Here is a 21,213-nt window from a genome sequence, read left to right on the forward strand (position 1 = left end):
CCATCAATAAAATTCAATATTTTTTAATTACTTTAAATAAGTGTCAAACCCACCTCCTGAACACTTCGGCCGCGTTCCACACGTATGCATTACCGATTCCGGCTCGTACCGCGCAGGTACCACACTGCCTATCGATTATTCGAACAGTTTTCGACCAGAGTTGCCCGCCATCTTGGCTCATTTGGCAGTGCTGCTGCTGCTGTCATACAGGGGTAATCGTTTGTTTGTAGTATAGGGCACTTGCTGGCTTTGTTTAGTGTGCCCAACAGACCCTTTGATTTGGCTGGTAACGCTTTGTAATGAGAATCGCGTTACGAAACGTTTCACAGCAAAATCAAATGGGTCTGTTGGGCACACTAAACAAAGCCAGCAAGTGCCCTATAGTACGGTGCTCTGACTCTGTGGCTCCGTTTCTCCTCTATACGTGGTGATGGCAAGCGAACCAACCAACACACAAGAGCTCGTTGTCGTCGTCGTCGTCGTCACCGTGTGCCCTAATGTACCATAAACTGCTGGTGGCCGTCGCTGCTGAGAGAGCGATAGCCGTCCGTGTCAGCACAGCATTTAGAGCAGTATACGACGGAACGGGTCGAAGCCAAAAGCGAGTAGTACAGTTTTGACGTCTCTTGTTCGCATACAGTTTTGAACATGGAAAATTTGTGAATTCGGTTCTGTCGAAGGGCGAGTTTTGATCGGAACTTTGTGGATTTTTGTGGCGATTGTTGGGAAATTGAAGTTTCGGAAAATGTGTTGTGCGTGATTTTGTTAGTGAATAGTTTTGGGATTGGACTCAAGAGGGTGAAATGAATGGTAATACGGACGGTGTTCTTGCTCATCGATTTTCCTGGAGCAGAATAAATTTCTTATAATTATAATGGTGAAGCGTTGGTTTCTATCGGAAACTGAGGAAAAAGTACAGGAAGGCGATTATTTTGTACCAGCAAGGATCGAAAATAGGGATTGTGGCTACAAAACGGGACATTAGACAGGTGAAAGTGTGAAAATTTTCAGTATTTAAAAGCGAAAATCCAATTTTAGTGTCTCGTATCTCCGATCTCTCTTCGGTCGTCAAATGGGATTTTGTGTGTATATGTCTGCGATGTCTGCGTTCGAATGGCAGCCGCAGTCGCGTTCGATGTGCTAGCGGGGTAGAGTCAAAATTGAAATACGTGCTACACAAGGTGCAAAGAACCTCTTATTCTAAAGTGCAAAATCTCGTGCAGCGGAGCAGCGACCTCTCGGGCCGCAAACGTCAAGTGAAGTTGTACGATTGATGAAATTGGTGTTTGGTTGCGTCTGCGAGTGCAGGGACTTGCCGTTGTGCGACTTGAAATTCAGTGAAAAGGCTGCCATTTTCAACGCCATTACAATATGGATGGAAGCATCCATTAATCATTCGCCTTTTGGAAGCCGGAATTTGCGGAAATTCGGAGCCTCTTTTGCCGCGAGTGAGATTCGCTCCAGTGCATTGCCGGATGCCGGCTGTTGCAAATCTCTAGCGACACTGTTCACCGCAGTCAAGTGTGTTTATAGCGAACGAAAATTGTAGACCTTTTTCTTACGGTTGGCGAGGCGAGCACGGAATGTCATTGAAATTTGACCTTTCGTTATTGTGTGGGAATTGAATCGATAAGTTTAATAGAAACAGTTTGATCGATTTTCTTTCGGGACAACTAATATTTGTTCATTAGAGTTATTTTTGATGCAATACTTCATAAACCTCATGAAAAATTTCACACTAAATGACCAGATAGCACTGCTAGGTGAACAGCGCTCCTAATTTGACAGATAGCCGGATCGTGAAAAGGGTGCAATATCGTCTTCCACTTTGAATCAGTTTCTCCGAGAGAGCGAGAAAAAACAACACTTCACCGTTATAAAATGATAAACTTCCAGATAAAACCAGCAAAGTTGTCGCAGTGAATATTAAGCAAAACAAAAACTCAACGACATTCGACTGTGAGTGACACGAAGCGTAAAAAAGTTTCAAAACCACAAACTAACGGAACGGAGGTCGACAGTTTTCAACAAAAGTTTCAAAACTTTGTCTCACACAAGAGAAAAACAAGAAATCCATCCTTCCAGTGTGTACCGAATGCAGTGCATGTGAGCACTAAAGGACGAGTGATTTTGACAAGTGACAAGTGAAATTTCTACAGCAAGTTGACAGACAAAGCCAGACACTGCACAGAACACTAAAACCAGAATCGATTGCCTTCTCGCGTGACAGATGTGCAATTGGAAATGACGCTAATCTAATCGGATTCCGCCACAAACTTTCGCCGACTTTCAAAAATCCCGCTTTCAAAGGTAAGTACCAATGGGATTTGATGATGATAAGAATATCGTTCCTTTGTATAACCATTCGAAACGAAACGAGATGTGCTTCCAGCAAACAACCGGTCGTCCTCCCATGCATACATAGCTGCCATTAAAAACCAATGACTCGTGCTAGCCTGCCGGGCTGCTGGAAGTACAACTGCCATAAATCCTTATCATGCCACCGAAGCGCCGCCGTTCCTTGCCAGGGGAAGGAACATTAAAACTTTCAACTTTGACGGCAGTTGGCAGTTTGTATGCCATAAGCATGTTTTTATGGCCATCCGGGCTCCATCCCGTCCAACCGTTCGTCTTCGCAATCGATTCCAACGGAAGCCAGGCCCCAATGGCCGCGCTTCTACCAGGGCTCTGAACCTAAACCCACCACACCACACCAACTCGGACGTTTTTCACACTCGCAGGTTCCCCAGACCCGGTTCCGAGTGTATGTGACGGAGACTACGGGATGGCAAGTGTTGGTACCACCATCATCGAAGTTCTGCAAAAAGCGATTGCTCACGGTCGACAGTCAGCCAGCCAGCCAGCCAGCATGCTGAACACAGTGGTTCGCTCGTTCGCTCACTTGTGTGATGGTGTGTTCGACGGTGGTACGCTGCTACGTGACGGCAAACTGTTATACGAACGATATGTTGGAACGAACGGGAACAGTGTTGCGTGCCACGAGGGGAACTGAATCAGAAATGATAACAAATCGGGTTGTGCAATTTAAATGATTTTGATCTAATTGGAAAATCGATTGAATGGGAATTGAACAATTTAGTGATGCATCTGAATTTCTAATAGGATGTGGTGTGGGATTTTTGCAACACTTGGACCTGTCATCGTGTATAACACTTTATATATTGCCGGTGGAACTAGTAGTAATGAAACCAACTATTTATCCATGCTGAGGTGACGATTTTGATTCCTGGTCAGTAAAGGATCTTTTCGTTAGGGAACGTCCATGAATAACGTGTCGCTTTTAGGGGGGGGATGTTTAGAACAGTGCACTGCAGTGTGATGACCCATACAAAAAATTCAGAGGTCTCATACAAAAAGTGATACATAGGGGGGAGGGGGCTGAAAATGGGCAATTTTTTCGTGACGTAATTTGTAGACGTTCTCTTATGGAATTGCTTTTCACTTCTTTAGATAGGTTTAGATCATTGTAACTGCCAAACGACATAGAACTGCAAAATGGACAATAGGGCACAGCACACCACGGTTGCGAAGGAATAGTCTTCCCCGTTTTTGATGTTTCGTGGCCATGTTGTTTACATACTACATATTAGGATTTTTCCAATAATTTCATCAGCTTTCCATGCGTGGATTGATTGAGTTCAAAATGTGGAGTTCTCGTGCGAGGAAAAGTGTACTGATTTATGACTTGCTAGTAGCACCATCCAGGAGCACTTGGAATTCCTCAGGAATTCTCTCCGAACATCCTCTAGGAATTTCTTCTATCGTTTCTCCACAAACTCTTTCTAAGATTCCTCCAGCAGTCTCTTCTGGGATTCCCCAAAGAGTTACTTATGAGGTTCTTCTGGGGGTTTTCAAGGCTTCCTTTTAAAGTTCTTTATGGAACTTTTCCAGAAATTTATTCTGAGATTCCTAAACAGGTTCCATCTGGGATTGCTCTAGAAAATCCTAAGATTCCTCCAACGATTACTTCTGGGATATCTTAAGATATTCTTTCTGAAATTCCTCCAGAAGTTCCTCCTAGGGTTCACCCAGTTTCTAATGTGTTCCTTTCAATGTTTTTTACTGGTCTTTCTCGTAGAATTTTTTAGGAGCTTCTTTTGGAATCTTTCCAAGAATTTCACCAGAGATTCCTCCAGAAGCTAATATTCCCTGGATTACTTCAGAAATTGTAAGATTTCTTCAGGAAATCCTTCTAAAACTCCTGCAGGGATTCTTTCAGGACTCCTCCATGAATTTCAAGTACTTCAAGAGCTTCTTTTGGTATTCCGGAAATTCATTCCGAGATTATAACGGGTAGTCCTTTAAGGATTTTTTTCAAGACTCTCCTCCGGAATACGAATACAAATTGATCCAAGAACTTCTTGCGGAACGCTTTCGGGAACTTCTTCCGAGATTCCTGCGAGAAACTTCTCCCAGGATTCCTCCGAGTTTTTTATTCGGCGGGATTCTTTCAGGAGCTGTTTCCGGGTTTCATTCATAAACTCCTTCTTGTAAATATGTTTCTAGAAACTCCCTCCGGGATTCCTTTGAGAACTCCTTCCGGGATTCCTTTGGATTCTTATTTCATGAATCCTCCTAGAACTACTCCCGGCGTTTTTCCAAGAACATCTTCCGAGATACCTCCATAATCTCCTTCCGATATTTTTTCCGGAACTACTTCCGAGATTGCGCCAAAAATTCCGTCCGGGATTTCTCCGAGAATTTCTTCTACGATTTCTCCGGAAGCTCCTTCTGAGATTCCTCAAATAAGCTCTTCTTGGGTACCTCAAATATGTAAATTCTTCAACGATTCATCCAGGTATTCCTCCGAGATTCTTTCAGAAACAGCAACTCTCTAAAATAAAAACGCTCATTTTTGAGTAGCGCCCATGCCGCACAGGGACTGTGTTGGAAACACACATTTTTTTAAATTGCTCGTACGCTCACATTTTTGCAAAATATAAATATTTTTCGGTATTTGAAGGTGGTTTATAAACCCATTGAGCTGCCATGTCGAAATTATTGCAAAATACATGCTCATGTGAGCGTACGAGCAATTTTAAAAAAATGTGTGTTTCCAACACAGTCATGTGCGGCATGGATGTTTACTAAAAATGTGCAGGTCAAACACATTTTTGAGCGTAGCCGTTTTTGCGTGAACCCGATTTTTTTCAGAAATTCCATCTAGGATTCCTCTGAAAACTCTTTTCAGAATTCCTCCAGGAGTTCCATCTGGGTTTCTTGCAGATTCTACTGAAATTCCTCCGGAAGTTCATTCCGGATTTTTTCCAGATGTTCCTTGAGATGGAAATGCTCCAGGTTATTTCGAAATTCTTCAGGAAGTTTTTTGTAGTATTTTGTATGAAGTTATTTCTTATGAGTTTCTTCAACAAGAAGTTCCTTATGAAATTCCTTCAACAAGATATTACTCCATCAGCTGTGTTAGGAATTCTCAGGAGTTTTTTCTTCTTCTGAGTTTCTTTCAATAGTTCCTTCCGGGTTTTAATTTTTCCAGTAACTTTTTCTGGAAAACCCAGGTAAAAAGTCTTCTGAAGACATTAAAAAAGTTAGAATGAGGATTAGGGTGGCCCACACTTAAGTGAAAAACAAAAAAATTGAAAAATGCCAAGTCTTACCTCCTAAATCAGTTGTTTTGGACTCCCAGAAGCTACGTTCAAAATTTGAGCAAAATCGGTTGAGCCTAAGGGGGCGCCCAAAACGCTTGAAGTTTGTATGGGAAAACTTGGCCAAATGTATGCAGAAATTTTAAGTTTTCGAATTTTGCCGCTAGATGGTGCTGTAAGCGTTTAATAAATAAACCCTTTTGTCTTATTGTAGGTGACTATATGCCAAAGAACTTTGTCGAAGACCGCAAAGTGATCCGACGGCTGTGAAAAAAGTTATACCCTAGGCAAAGTATTGAGATTTCATTATTGATATTATTCCTTTACATGTATTGGAAAAACAACAATAAAGTTTATCCTCACTTTACCTAGGGTATAACTTTTTTCACAGACGTTGGATCACTTTGCGGTCATCGACAAAGTTGTTTCGCATATAGTCACCTACAATAATACCAAAGGGTTTGATTATTGAACGCTTACAGCGCCATCTAGCGGCAAAATTCGAAAACTTAAAATTTCTGCATACATTTGGCCAAGTTTTCCCAATTCAATTTTTTTGATTTTATATATGTATAATTTTGTAAATTAATTAGAGCAATATCGTGACCCACAAGTATATGCATCTACATCATACGTTTACGTTGAATGAAAATTACGTAAGTAAGATATAAAATAAAATATTCAGAAACTGTTCAACATTTGGGTAGTGTTCAACAATTAGCGAATTACCCTAAGTGTGGGCCACCTTAATGAGGATATGTGATGAAGTTCGTCGATGAATCTTGTAAGGAATCTCGTAAAAAAAAAATCCTGAAGGATTTTCGAAACTAATGGAGAAATCCCGAAAGGAGTCCCTTCAAGTCCCTGAAAAAAAATCCAAGAAGGAATCTTGGAATAATCCCAGAGAGGAATTCTTAAGTCACCCCAAAGAAAATCACATATGTAGCACACTAAAAAATCATAGCAAGAACTTCTAAAGGAATCCTGGAATAAATTTCTGGAGACACCACCCGGAAGATTGTAGATGTTAGTCGTCGAACGCAGATGGTAATGATAAGTTCGTAGCGAATGCAGCGAGCGTGTAGTTCACCTGTAACAGAGTTCAACACTAGTTCTCGTAATGGGATATGGGAAAAAATGAACAGGGGTTTGGGAACCTAGAAGTGTCATAGTGAAAGAATTTTTGAAAAATATTGTAACGCGACTTCACATTTTATGACCGAAGTTTGTATGGAGAACTTGGGGTGTTCAATTAGTATGTATGCACATTAGAACGTGCCGAGCATATATTTAGGCGTTAGAAAATAACGAAGCAGACCTTAACATCGAAAACGCCTGAATATATGCACGGCACGTACTATTGCGCCTATTAATTGAACACAAAGTTCTCGATACAAACTTCGGTCAAAAACTGTGGAGTCGCGTTACAATATTTTTCAAAAAATCTTTCACAACGACACTTATAGGGTGCCAAACCCCTGTTTTTTTTCTAATTCTATAACACGAACTTTTGTAAAACTATGTCAAGCAGTGTTATCTGCCAAATTTAGTCGTTTGAATGCTTTGAGTGTCTAGGACCAAGCTACATTATTGTTGATAAAATCTATCTCTGGCTGTTGAAACCGGCTCATTGCTTCTCGAGAGATATTGAAAAGTACTTACGTGGGTAGTTTCGTCGCCTTGTTCTAGTCTGCTGCGTGTGTTCAAATCTCGGACAGCCGTCGAAGAAGCCGGCTTGAGAACATCCTACAGGCTCATCCGCTTCAGAGATGATAGATGCGAAGATGATGTAGGATGGCACTTCGTAGGCAACATTCAGATTTGCTTTCGCTCTACTCCTCTGGATGTTTGGTTTCCTAGATCCTGATAATCATCCGGTGCAGACAAATGGCGAACATGTCCAGGTCTATTCTGATTGAGTGGCATCCTTAATTTCACCTAGCTAGGAAGTCGGTTGATTCCAACCATCCATCGCATTATGTTGCATTATTTCTTTCACTGTCTCGATTGTCCGTGTGTAGGAACTCCTGCGGTATTCCATGAGGGCACTCCTGGACGATTCCGTAAGTGAACTCATGGAGGATTTCTTGAAGGAGCTGCTGAAGGATTATTTTAGGGAATTCCTGGTGGATTCCTTGAGGGAATGAAGGTGTGCTTGAGGGAACTCCCGGATGATCATTTGAGGCTACTAATAGAGGATTTAACAAGGGAACTCTTGGAGGTTTTTTAGAGACCTCCGGAAGGATTTTTTGAAAGAACTCTTGAGATATTCCATGAGAGAACTTCTGAAGTATGCCTTGGAAGAAACGCGGGAGGATTACTTGAGGGAACTCTAGGAAGTGTATTTGAAGGAACTCACGGAAGGTTTTTTGAGGGAACTCCAGGTGTATTCCTTGAAGGAACTCCTGGAGGATTCTTATGGAAAGTTCAAAAGGATTCCACAAAGGAACTCCTGGAGTAATCTTTGAAGGAACTTCTGAAAGAAACCCTGGAGGAACTCCTAGTGGAATCTCTACAGAACTCCTGGAGGATGGATGTCTGTAACAAACAAGGTTCCAACCATTCATTTGCAAAGATTTACATTCATTTGCTATTATCTCAGCTCAGAAGCATGCTATCGAAAAACAATGTATGGATGAATTAAACCTTGTAGTTTTATCTGAAAGTTTGCCGAATAACATTGGGGTCGCACACGCATTCCAAAGTCGTGAGCGAGCTGTGAAGGCAACTTTCCACAGCGTGAATGTAATTTACATTCACCGCGTGGAGAGTTGCCTTCACAGCTCGCTCACGACTTTGGTATACGTTTGCGACCCAAATGTTATTCGGCAAACTTTCAGATAAAACTACAAGGTTAAATTCATCCATACATTGTTTTTCGATAGCATTGCTCTGAACTGAGGTAATAGCAAATGAATGTAAATCTTTGCAAATGAATGGTCGCAACCTTGGTAACAAATCATGGAGAATTCTCTGATGGAACTTTTTCTTGCGTTTTTGAAGCAATTCCTTGAGAAATCCCTGAAGGAACTCATCGAGGAATCCTAATAAGAACTCCTGGAGAAATTCTCGAACGGACTCTTGAAGTATTTCCTGAAGGAACTTTTGATGAAAACCCTGAAGGAACTTCTGTTGGAATACTTTCAGAACTGTTGAAGGGAGATCTCTAGAGAAACATCTGGAGGAACACCTGAGGGAAATCTTGGAAGAATCCTTGAAGGAACTATTGAATGAATATCTTAAGTAACTCTAGGACTAATCAATCCAAACTCCAGAAGGAATCCCTGGAGGAACTCCTGGAGGAATCCATACAGAAGCTCCAGAAGGCATTCCTGAAGGAACTCTCAGGAGAAAGAAACATCCTTGAAGCAATTTCTGGAAAACTCTTTGAAGGAATTCCTTATGAAATCTCAGAATGAATTTCTAGAGAACCCTCTGGAGGAATTACTACCAGAATCCCTACGGGAACTCCCGACGGAATACCATGAGGAGTATTTGAAGAAAGTATGGAAGAATTCCTAAGAAAATTCTAGGAAGAATTTCTGAAGGAGCTTCCAGAAGTATTCCTAAAGAAACTCCTTGAAAAATCTAGAACGGAAATGCTTAAAAACCTTGCCTAGAGGAATCCATGAAGGATCTGCTGATGATATCTCTGAAGGAACTCCTAGAAAAACCCATTAAGGAACTACTCTGTACTATACGTAAAAATGATACAAGAAGAAAAATGCCGCCTTTTTCTATGGAAACCGCCCACAGTGGAATCGTAAGAGGAAATCCTGAAATAATTCCAGAAGGAGCTCCGTATGGAATTGCTTGAAAAATCTGAGAAGAAAAGAAAAAAAATCATGAAATGAATATCTAAGAGAAATTGCTTGAGCGATTTGAAAAGGACTATCAACCGAAACTCAGGAATATATTTCTGAGGAAATTCAGGAAAATTTATGAATAATCCCAGAAGATTTTCCTGAGGGAATGTCGGCAGAAACTACAAAAAGAATCTCAATATGATCAAAATCTTAGAAAGAACTCCTTGAGAAATCTCCGAAGGAAATCTGGAGAAGTCTCAGTATGAAGTTCTTAGGAATCCTAAAATAAATATTTGGAGGAATTCCAGAAATGCCGTGTAAACAAATCCCAGGAAAATGCCACAAATTACAAATGGAAGATATTCAGAACGTTATCTTTGGGAAATTCCACAAGGATCTACAGAAGATGTATCAGGAAAATATCAACTTAGAAATCTCGAAAGGATTTTTCGGAGGTATCCCAGAAGGAAAACCTGAATTATTAAAAGGAGCTACTGGAGGAATTCCGGTAGCGTCTCCAGGAGTATTCATGAAAACAACTTGAATAGCTAGCAGAAATACTTTTTTGAGAAACCCAGATGTGGCATCAGGATGAATGCCGCAAAGAATTCCCTGAAGGATCTTCTGGAGGGATCGCAGAAGAAATTTCTAGGAAAACTCCACATTCCAGAAGAAATTCCTGAAAAAAAAAACAGAAAAAATACTCCCGGAGGAATCCTTGACGGATGTTTTAACCATCTACTGGTTTCTCTAGAGCACTATCGATTTTTAAAGAACTCGAGGTAAACGGAATTAGGGTATTGGCTACCTTACAATGTCGTACGACCTCAGAAAGGACTTCTCGCTGGATTACGGATCACCATGGATATCAGCGGACAGTAACGGCAAACGTAGATTGATTGGCAATTGAGGTAGATTCTGTAGAACTTGAAAGTCCTGAACTCCAGGACATTTTGAAAACCTTACAATGTTGTGCGACCTCAGAAAGGACTTCTCGTTGCATTTCGGTGCACTATGGATATCAACGGACAGTAACCGCAATCGTAGATTGAATGGCAATTGAGGTAGATTCTGTTGAACTTGAAAGTCCTGATCTCCAGGACATTTTCTAAACCTTATAAATTTGAACGACCTCAGAAAGGACTTCTCGTTGCATTTCGGAGCACGTAGATTGAATGGCAATTGCGGTAGATTCTCTAGAACTTGAAAGTCCTGAACTCCAGGACATTTTGAAAACCTTACAATGTTGTGCGACCTCAGAAAGGACTTCTCGTTGCATTTCGGTGCACTATGGATATCAACGGACAGTAACCGCAATCGTAGATTGAATGGCAATTGAGGTAGATTCTGTTGAACTTGAAAGTCCTGAACTCCAGGACATTTTGTAAACCTTATAATTTTGTACGACCTCAGAAAGGACTTCTCGTTGCATTTCGGAGCACCATGGATACCAACGGACAATAACCGCAAACGTAGATTGACTGGTGATTGTGGTAGATCTTGTTGTACATGAGGTCGTAACTCCAGGATAGTTTGGATATCATAGAACATCCAAACAGCAAGAAGATAGTTGCCAACTTATGTCTGGCGGCTCTAGGAGTATCCTCACACTCTTGTTCCATGAAATAATTGCAGACATAACATTGAGGAGCTTATGAGAATTATGATTGTAATTCCATATTATATTGGAGGCACACGTTCAACGAAGTAAACTTGACATCTAGGATCTGTGGAACATATTTTTTTATGACTCAAGTCATAACTGTAAACAGTTTCATGGAGCATTCCAATAAAATACAAATAAAAGCCATCTATTTTGGCTCGCCGAAAAGATCTCGATTCTTGAAAATTTTCGGACTGTCCTGCCACTTTACGGGTTAAATATGTAGCTCCCATTTTCATCCTACGATTTTTGTATTTTTTGTTAGAAGTGAGCACCCATGAAAACAAAGAGAACGGAATCAATCGGTGCCGTAATCGCTTGTGTTCGAATAGGATGAACATGGGAGCGTATGATTACTGATGGTACACATACCCTATATGAATATAATACAATTTTTTTAAGAATATGATCGTTATCTCATTAGGTAAACCGATCTGCTAACTACTTATTTCATTAGTGGAACTAACGATAGACAATAACAAATAGGCTCAGTGTACCAGTTATGGCTATAGTACCTCAAATTCGTCATAGTTGATTTTCAACCTTTGAAGATACAAATCAACCAGAAAAAATTCGTGAACAACAGATTACGATCACAAAAGATGATTGCAATCATTCAAACTTCACAATTTGCTCAAATTATGGTAGAAATAAATCATTTTCCTTAACTTTTCGGCCTCCTTGCACCCTATTTCGCCATAGTGTACCAGTTATGGCAAATCCCATAAGGAATGCATGTAAATAGTGCGAAGTGGAACTCAAATTAACAAATGTGTCCATAACTGGTACAGGGTTCCTATCATTGGCACACGCCGTAATAAATACTAAAAGTAGTTTTGGCTCCGGTTTTATATTTTTCCTGTAAAGTATGAAAACTAATCTATCATTTGACTTATTGTTTACATTCGTTGGTCTTCTTTATATTTTTGTAGAAATAGTTTTTCTTAGGTGGTGCGATAACTGGTACAGGCACCCTACTGATTTACAACTAAAAACTTTTTCGTTGATTTAGATAAAATTAGCCAGTTTGCAATAACTTTTGTGCAAGCACTTTTTTGGAAATGCTTTTTTGGCATAGAAATAGTCGTTCAAATTCGTGGGAAGGAAAGAGTTAAGCATGGTTCAATTATGATAAAAAAGGCTAAATTTTCGGGGTACTTGGTAGCGAGAATTTGAGAAATGTGGCTTATTTGTCCAAAATGCTTGAGATACCATTTCAATGATTTTGTTTGAATTCATGACCTGATGCAAACCAGGATGGAAAATTAATAGAAAAATACAAGCGGTAATTAAGCCAGGAGATCCAAGTAGCTGGAAGATTACTTATTATTGTATAATTCGTAAGATTGCTCCCCCCATACACCCTTACATAATTTATGGACAATTCCAAAGCTTTTTTTCCTCATCTGTAGCCCCAAAGCTTAGTGAGTACCTGGATGAATTCTTGTCCTATTCTCGAACCAAAGCGTGACATACAAACACCATTCCATTTATATTTATAAGAGATAGATAAACTGTTCCACCTGATGGCAAGCACAACGATGTGTCCAATGAAGTATCTATGCAAAACCTAACGATAACATAAAGCATACAATTAGTAATAATGTCGGGTAAACATCCATCAGGACCCAGTCCAAATTGCCTCCAGGGCGCAATGGAATTGAGCCCGAAGATTATCGCTGACTGACTAGCTTGTAAACCCCACATTTACTACCGCCATCATCATAAAATGTGCTGAAAAACTTTATCTTCCTTAAGAAGCTTCTTTTCTTCGCGAGCATTCCATCACAGACAGGACCCATCTCCCCCAAACCACACACATACCCATATGTTTAATTTATAAGCCACTATCGCACTTCCGCAAAGTTCCACAGCAGCTGGAACGCCCCGGAAAATCTCGTGCCCCCAACATCAGCCGCCTGTGGAAATAGAAATCCGCTTCCGTCAGTCCCAGTAGTGCATTCTGGGTTCCTGTTGTGTGGTACGCAAAGCTCGAACCAAAAGTCGTCGCCGCATAGTTTTCCAAAACTGCCTCCGGTAATCTGCTCTTAGCGGGTTCCGCTAGCGAGCTAGCTAGTTGGTGTAACCAACAGGCAGCAGACGCTTCGTCAGCCAGCCAACCCAAGCTAGGCCAACCAGCCAGCCATCCCAGCTACTTAATATTAATGGGCTGATTGCATAATGCGACAGTTTTAGAGTTCCGTTCCAGTCTGGGCTTTCCGTTCGCTTTCACTAGGATGCTTCTTGTATTTTGAAATGATGGTGGGAGCTAAGTAGGAGCGAAAGAAAACAAAACTCCATAAATTTTATCGGTCTTGACGGGGAGGATCTGCTATGCTCACGACCCGATGCTACGGAATCTGTTGTGCAAGAGAGTTCAACTTCGGTGATAGAGTGTATGCCGTTCAATGAATCGGTACAAATGTTCCATTCAGTAAAACGACATTTTTAAAATAAATGCATGATATTCCCTGTGGCAATCATAAAAATGCCAAGAATCCTGGGTCTTCGCTAAAAAAATATGTATTACTCCAGACAACACTCCAGTCATATAAGAGTTACGACAGCGCCAGTTTTGGTCGTATAAAAGTTAATTTAATTAATTCTAGTATTGTAATATAATTGCGTCAAATTAACTTCCATACAACCAAAACTTGCGCTGTTGTAACTCTTGTATGACAAGCGTGTTGCTTGTGACAGCATAAGATATTTATCTTATTCCCATTGACTTCGAAGCCAGTGTCACATGTTGTGGCCTGCGCATATGAAAAATGTATTGGAAATCTGCTCATTTTTATTTCGTAAAAACAAAAATAAACTCGGAAAACACGTTTTGCTCTTTTCCCCCATTGAACTCAGAATTGTTGCATCCTTCCTCCATCTTTCGGCTGTCACATTGCATATCTACCTAAAGTGGTGTTGTTGATGGGAAGGGTTAGTTTGGGAAATTTATGCTGTCGCGACTTTTCCACCCAATCGACTCCAAACTATGGATCTGGATCCTGTGGGGTATCACTGTGAACTGAAATGCGATGGATGGAAAGTTATTTCAGTAGATTTTTCTCTAGACAGAGATGCGTCAGTTTAGACGACTCTTGACTTCCGCACGTTGATATGACTTATTTATGTTTGCCGATGACTAGTTTTTGAATGTTAATTTCTTGATTTTGCTTTGGCTGACCAAACCATGTGGAAATAACACAACAGATACATGTGCTCGATGAACAAATTGAGATATGAAAATATGAAAAGAAATTCACGTACTCCGGTGAGACCCGAACTCACGACTTCCAATTCGCTAGACGGGCGCTTCTATTCCTTCAAGCTACGGAGTCACTCGACTATCTCCGTTATCAGTAGGCGTAGAACTGAATTCGATTCCACAGTCGCACATGGTTAGCTTCTTTTAACAATCCAAACCTCCTTCGGATGGGATTAGATAAATAAACCTTCTCGTTGAAGCTCGACTATATTGCAATAAATTGATTGAACATCAAAAAGTCATGTTCTCGCAGTCAGCACCATCCATGCATTAAATTTCGAGCTACATAAAAATAGTAATAAAATACTGTGGTAGACATTCGTTTAGCCGAGGCATATTTTTTTCTATTTCATTCGCAACTGTAATAACTTTTAGATTTTTTTTTTGGTTTTTGGAAGACCTTTTAGGTAGTTTAAATTAGCAAATGGAAAGAACAATATATTATTCATTTTTTGGCAGTGGAACTCCAGACAAATAGAAAATTTGCCTAGACATTCGTGTAGCCGAATTGGAAAATTTCGAGAATTATTTAATAAAAGATATCCATTTGCTAAACATTTTAACACAAACATTTTGTATGGTTACCTACATAATACATCGACTTGTAAATCATAACTTTGATCGCTTCGGCAGTGTTGCCATATTCACAAATTCTATATGAATATGTCGTTATATTAAAAATGTTTCCAAATTAAGATTTTTTTTGCAGTTATTTGCAACTGGAGTACTTCAAAAGATTCTCATAAAAGTATCACAACGAGTGCAGGTTTATATTCTACGGTAAACAACGCTTTTATCAGAAAAAAAATATCCTAAACTTTCAGAAAATCACGTAGGTATTTATGTATTGTTTTGATGAAATATAAGTTACTTGCATTATAGCTAAGACGTTCTTTTGAAATATATTATGTCAAAAATGAATGTAGTTCAAGACTAAGACACATTTACAATATATTTCTTCAGATTAAATGAAAATTAGCGATTTGTTGTTTTATAATATACAGGAAACAAAAATTTCAATCCTTCTTGCAATTCTTTCACTTTGCAGTCTTCTAAATCATTCAATACTGCTAGTATTATACATAAAAAAAAACATTTATACTACAGAGGCATTAGGGTGCATCTTTATACCTACGCTTCACTTTTTTTTTGTTTTTATTAATGTGTATTTTGACTTAAAGCTAATTCTAAAAAAAATCAAATTTTCATTTATTTCGGCTAAACGAATGTCTAGGCAAAATTTTAAGTGTTTTAACCCTCGTTTTAGTTTAGTGTATATAAACTCATAAAATAAACGATGAACAAATTGAGCATGAGCATAGATGACCGTACAATTCGTAGTTGCTACTCCGTGATTGACCAGAACAATCGAAATAGCACAAGGAACCAACAAACGGAGCTTGGGAGTAGCTACCGCTCTCAATGTGCACAGTTCGAGAATTCCAAACTTTATTAGTCAATAACGGCGCCGGCCACGTCCTTACGGTCATTGAGGAAGAGAAGAAATGTTAGTGTGACGTACGTTGCTACTAGAGACCGAGATCACCTCATCTTCTCCACGACTGTCACGGGAAGGAGTTTTTATTAGTGGGGAGGAAGAGAGTCACATGATTTGGGTACACATTGGTAAGTGATGTGATTCATGCAACCTTTATTTGAGTCAAAACATTTATTCATTTTGACTAAAATTTTGCAAATGTCGACACCGAAGATGACGAACCATTCAAATTTTTGTTTACATACAAAAAATGAAAGAAAAATATTGATTATCAACTAAATGTGCATTGGGAACTAGCACCGATACATGACGTGACGAACTTTTCAATATTTGTTAGATAAATATGTACACAAAAACCAGAGCTAAATGTTATACATCCTTTAGCATTAATTATTATGATAAAATGGAACGAGCTCACCAATAAACATCCTTCGAAGTGTCCAGTGCGTATGTGCTGCATCATCTTCCACTATCTGGCCTCTTCTCCGAAATCACACTGAACCGCTACAAATACTCACGGGTACGACGATGTGCACATTCAAATTGACGACGACGACGCGGCCGATCCGAATAAAAAAGCGGCACTTCCAGTTTGCCTCTAAAATCACACTAAACCGCCCCGTACGAAGATGAGCACAGTCAAATAGGCGACGACGACGACGCGCTCGTGGCCGATCCGAATGCAAAAGGCGGCACTTCCATTTTTAGCGTAACATGTGATAAGGGCCCAAGTCGAAAATGTAAAGAAACGAGATTTTCCGTTATTCCTATCAAGTTTCACGTAATCTATCGATACACTTCCTCACCCACGCCAAAAACCCGTTTTAACATGACTTTTTTGATGATTTTTCAAAAGGCCTAAGTAAATTCATAGTTTCTTTTGGGCGTAAGTCGTAGTAAAAGGGCCCAAGTTCCTTAGATTTTTCATGGTTTTGATTTGCATAATCACGTAAAATATAAGAAAACTTATGCAAACTAACTTCTTTTCACTCAAAATTAGCTCAATTCAAAGGGGCCTAAGTCGATTCATAGTTGCTCATAGGGCCAATGTACTAAGTCATTTGCTTATTGTCAAAGGGCCAAAGTATTGGGGCCTAAGTCAAAGAAAATTTTCAAAAGTGTCAATGTTCTTTGTTGTTCGAAAATTTATTTTTAAACGAATTTCAAAAAATAGCATCTATTTTTGGCGGTGGACAGCATGTAGGGAGCAGTCATGCGCATCATTTGCTGCATAAAAGTAACCTATACAGTGTTTGATTTCTAAATACGGTTTATGAATATATGTACATGGAAACTTTCTCAAGCAGATTTCTCAATGTTTACATTTTGGACCCAGGCCCCTATCACATGTTACGCTAGACTTTGCCTTCAAAATTACACTAAACCGCCCCGTACGAAGATGAGCACAGTCAAATAGACGACGACGACGCGCTCGCGGCTGATCCAAATGAAAAAGAGCGGCACTTCCATTTTGCCTTCTAAAACACACTCCTATCACTACGATGAAAAACTTTTGCATGGATTTTCTGACACTTTTTTGGAAGTTTTTGGGCCTCGGTTAAACGAAAATCTATCACTGTAGCACTTACTACCCCTGCAATAGATCCTTGCTGTAACATGTATGATTCTGATGATAACAATTTAAAGACGGGGATGAACCAGCCTCGGGATGAATTTACCCATAATAAAGAGCTAATAATATTAATAATAATTTAACAACAATTTAAAGGTATTTCAGATAACACCTTAAATTGAACTATCACACCACAGACAAACAGACGTAACACTTCGAACATTTTTCGATTCAAATCATAATCACGGAAACATATTCGCCCAATGCTAAAAGGACTAAGTTTGGCCGACCACCAGCTAGGTGGCGGTAGTGAGCAAACGTCAAACTCTAACAAAAACTATGCGAGCGCCACGGTTGGGCAGTTGGCCAACTATCAAATTTTGAAAAAGACCGTTAAATCGGTGTACGATGAGAATTATCAGAGTGTTACGTCTGTTTGTCTGTGATCACACTGTTTTTGGTATGCCTAAAAAGTGTGATAAAACTGCATATTTTCATCTGATCGTTTCGACGTCTTCGGTGCACTTATCCCATAATTTATAAGGAATAAGTGCACTGAAGACCCCAACTTGATCCTGCACGTAGTCCTGCACTGCAATCACACTTTGAAGGTGGGTGTACACTATTATGTCAGTCCAATTTGGGATGCAGTCAGCAATATAATAGTTATTTATGCAACGATGATGCAAATGTTGATTTTTACAGCACGAGTCGTACATTTATTCAACAAAACTTGCCGAGTTGGATAAGTATTTATGACGAGTGCTGTAAAACTAGAGTTTTGCAACGAGTTGCATACAACATTCTTGGCAATGAAAAAAAAGAATCACTAGAATATGAATTATTTCTATCAGTACCATCGTGCTTCGCTGTGGTTCAATGGGGCCGATCACGTGCTCCATCATTCGAGACACGAAATTTGGATCAAGCAAGCCGTGCTATAACCATCACAATTTTGCCAGTTCTTACCGTGGAAACTTTGGTTGTTGATCAAACAATCGCATTATGATTCATAATGCAACTGAAATGAGTTGCATTATGAACCATAATGCAATTGATTGGTATTGTACGGAAAAGTAGGTCGTTTCATTACTGAAACGGCTAGTATAAACATAGAATTTATAGTGTTGAGTTGAAAAAAGTAAATTGTGGTGATAAGAGGTGGAAGTAGTGCTAGTAAAGATCGCAAATTGTACGAGAATTTTTAGTATTAATTTAATAGGTTATAATACAATTAATAATGTATTTTCAGCATTGAAGCTGCTCCAACCAAAGTTGTTTTCAATTTCTTTCTATTCGTGCCAAAGAAAGTTCACCCCGCAACAAGCATCGCAGCGCCACCTATGCGGCAAAATTACCAACTAACTTTCATCACCACACAAAAGTACCGGTAAAATAAATACAAGTCTCCGAAGACACTAACACAAAAAAATGCACTCCTAGAACGCTACAGGTTTTTTTTTATTGCTAGATCTATCTCGTGGCCCAGTGTGCAATGGCGTTACAGGGATTTCATGGGAGTTTTAGTAGCATTAAGGGGGCTTCAAAGACGTTTGAAAAGGTTTTAAAGAAGGTCTCAGTAGCCCTTAAAAAGTTTTTTTTTAAATATTTATTTCTGTGTATTTTAACTTATGCTGATTCTACACTTCCTTTAAAATGTGTTACAAAAGGTATCAGGAGCATTTCAGGCAATTCAAAGAGTTTCAGGGGGTATCAGGAACATTTTAAGGGCGTTCCAAGGGGTTTCAGGGGCATTTCAAATTACGGGGATTTCATAGGCGTTTAAACAAGAGGAGGTTTAAGGGGCGTTTCGTGGCATTTCAAGGGCGCTTCGAGGGGGTTGCAGGCTTGTTTCAGGAGGGTTTCAGGAACCTTTTAAGCGTGTTCCTAGGGGTTTCAGGGACATTTCAAATGGCTAACTTTGGTTCCTCCCTAAGACCCCCTTGAAATGAAAACCACCTAGTACCACATAAAATGCCTCTGACACCCTTGTGAGCACCTGAAACCCCGGAAAATCCCCTGCTCACTAATGTGAGCTCAGAAACCGCCGGCACGTTTGTTAACTGAATCTCGGCAAAACATTTCCTGAACTTCAGCAACCACACAACACGATTGCTGAGATATCGCTGACAAACAAGTTTGCTGAGCGCTCGGCGGTACCATTCTCGGTAAAAAGCAAGAAAAATTGCCGAGACTCGGTGAAAAAAAAATTAAGTGTGTGAAACACCTCTGAAAACCCCCTGGAACCCGCTAGGGCCTCCTGAGAAGTCTCTGATAATCCCCTGAGACCTCCTGTAATGGACCAGAGACCTCTACTTGGAAGCCCCACAGGAATCCCTGAAACGCCCTTTATATATAGTTGATAAACGTTAAAAGTTTCATTCAATTCGGTTCACTGGTTTCCAAGATATGACAGTTAAAAACAAATACAAGAACGGTTCTAGCTTTGCGACAGATTAATGAATCGAGCTCAAATTTGTTACAATGATGCACATATAATAGTTTGACAAACAGTCAAAATTTGAGAATTTTTGATGCACACTATGAAAAGCTACAGCTTATTGCTGAAGACACTTTTTATGTTGCTTTAAAATTGACCGGTCTAGAGGTATTTTCTGAATAAGCTTAGGGTGGTTCAAGAAAAACCGGTTTTCTGGTGTTAACTTTTTCAGTTTCGATTTTTCATCAAAGTCGCCCAAGAAACACTTGTAGAGCATTTGAAGACGCGTCGTTTCGTGCGCTGAGATGGTCGTTATCTCTTTTGGTTCAATAGTTACAGGCGTTTTTCTCAAAAAATCATATTTTTTTTAAAAAGGTGTTATGACGGGCTGGGGCAAACATAAATATAATCTTCAAAAGAAGAAATGTTGTTATAAAACAGATCAAAAAATTAGAGGGGTGTTATTTTTGTAACTCAAGTGAAAAATACTTGAAAAGTGCCTATTTTTTCTAGAAGATCATCAATATCTTTTGAACGGAATCACGTAGAAACATTCTCAGCGCACGAAAATGCGCGTTTTTGAAAGCTCTAAAAATGGTTTCTTAGGTGACTTTGACGAGAAATATGAAACAAAAAACGATTTGTTCTAGCGTCACCCTATGAAAACTATGGGAAAATGCTACAAATTTGGTCAAAACAGTTTAAACGCTTTATCTGTTTTGTTTCAAAATTCTCATCAAAGTTGTCTCAGAATCATTTTTAGAGCTTTAAAAAACGCACATTTTCATGCACATTGGAAAGAGGGCCTTATTATTACGAACAACTTTGTAGAAGACCATATTTGCCTAAAAACTCATTTGAAGGCGTTGAATGCATCTTTCCTCGTAAATCTGGTTTGTGGGCCACTGTGCAATGTGAACATGTTGCAACGAGCGAACGGACATTGTATGGGACATGTCAGTTTGTTAATAGCACTATATCTGTACCCAATATGAATTAAAAGCTATTTGGTTACTTGCTGCTTGGGCTTAAAAAGGGGACTGCTGTCCTCTATAATTGACGAAAGATTTTGTTCGATTATTGGTAGGAAACGCCAAAAAAAAAAATATATTGGTAGGAAATGCCACTCGAGGGGGAAGCCTCCCCTTGCAGATGTGAGTCATATGAGAGGAAACACTAATGTCGAACGATGGGAGTGGTGGGTGGTAGTGATTAATAGTTCTTCCTGTAACTTCGCTCAATCCAGTTCGGTAATGGCTGATTTAGTTTAGGGAGATATGGCTATTTGATAAACCCAGGGTGCCTCGATTTAGTTTTATTAGCTAGATTAGATGGGCACCAGGTTGA

At 39.6% G+C, this 21,213-nt stretch overlaps 1 protein-coding gene across 7 annotated transcripts in view; it reads left to right on the forward strand.

Annotated features, from left to right (window-relative positions):
• The first annotated feature begins 238 nt into the window (after positions 1 to 238).
• Positions 239 to 21,213, forward strand: part of LOC115266033 (uncharacterized) — a 521,849-nt gene continuing 500,874 nt past the window's right edge. Inside the window, exons 1-2 of one of the 7 annotated variants that reach the window (XM_029871835.2) lie at positions 239 to 810; positions 1,897 to 2,310. The gene's annotated coding sequence lies outside the window, so the exon portion shown is untranslated. The other 6 variants (XM_062843075.1, XM_062843073.1, XM_029871836.2 and 3 more) reach the window with 6 other exon arrangements.

The sequence above is a fragment of the Aedes albopictus genome, chromosome 3 (genome assembly GCF_035046485.1).
Source record: "Aedes albopictus strain Foshan chromosome 3, AalbF5, whole genome shotgun sequence".
Taxonomy (NCBI): Eukaryota; Metazoa; Arthropoda; class Insecta; order Diptera; family Culicidae; genus Aedes; species Aedes albopictus.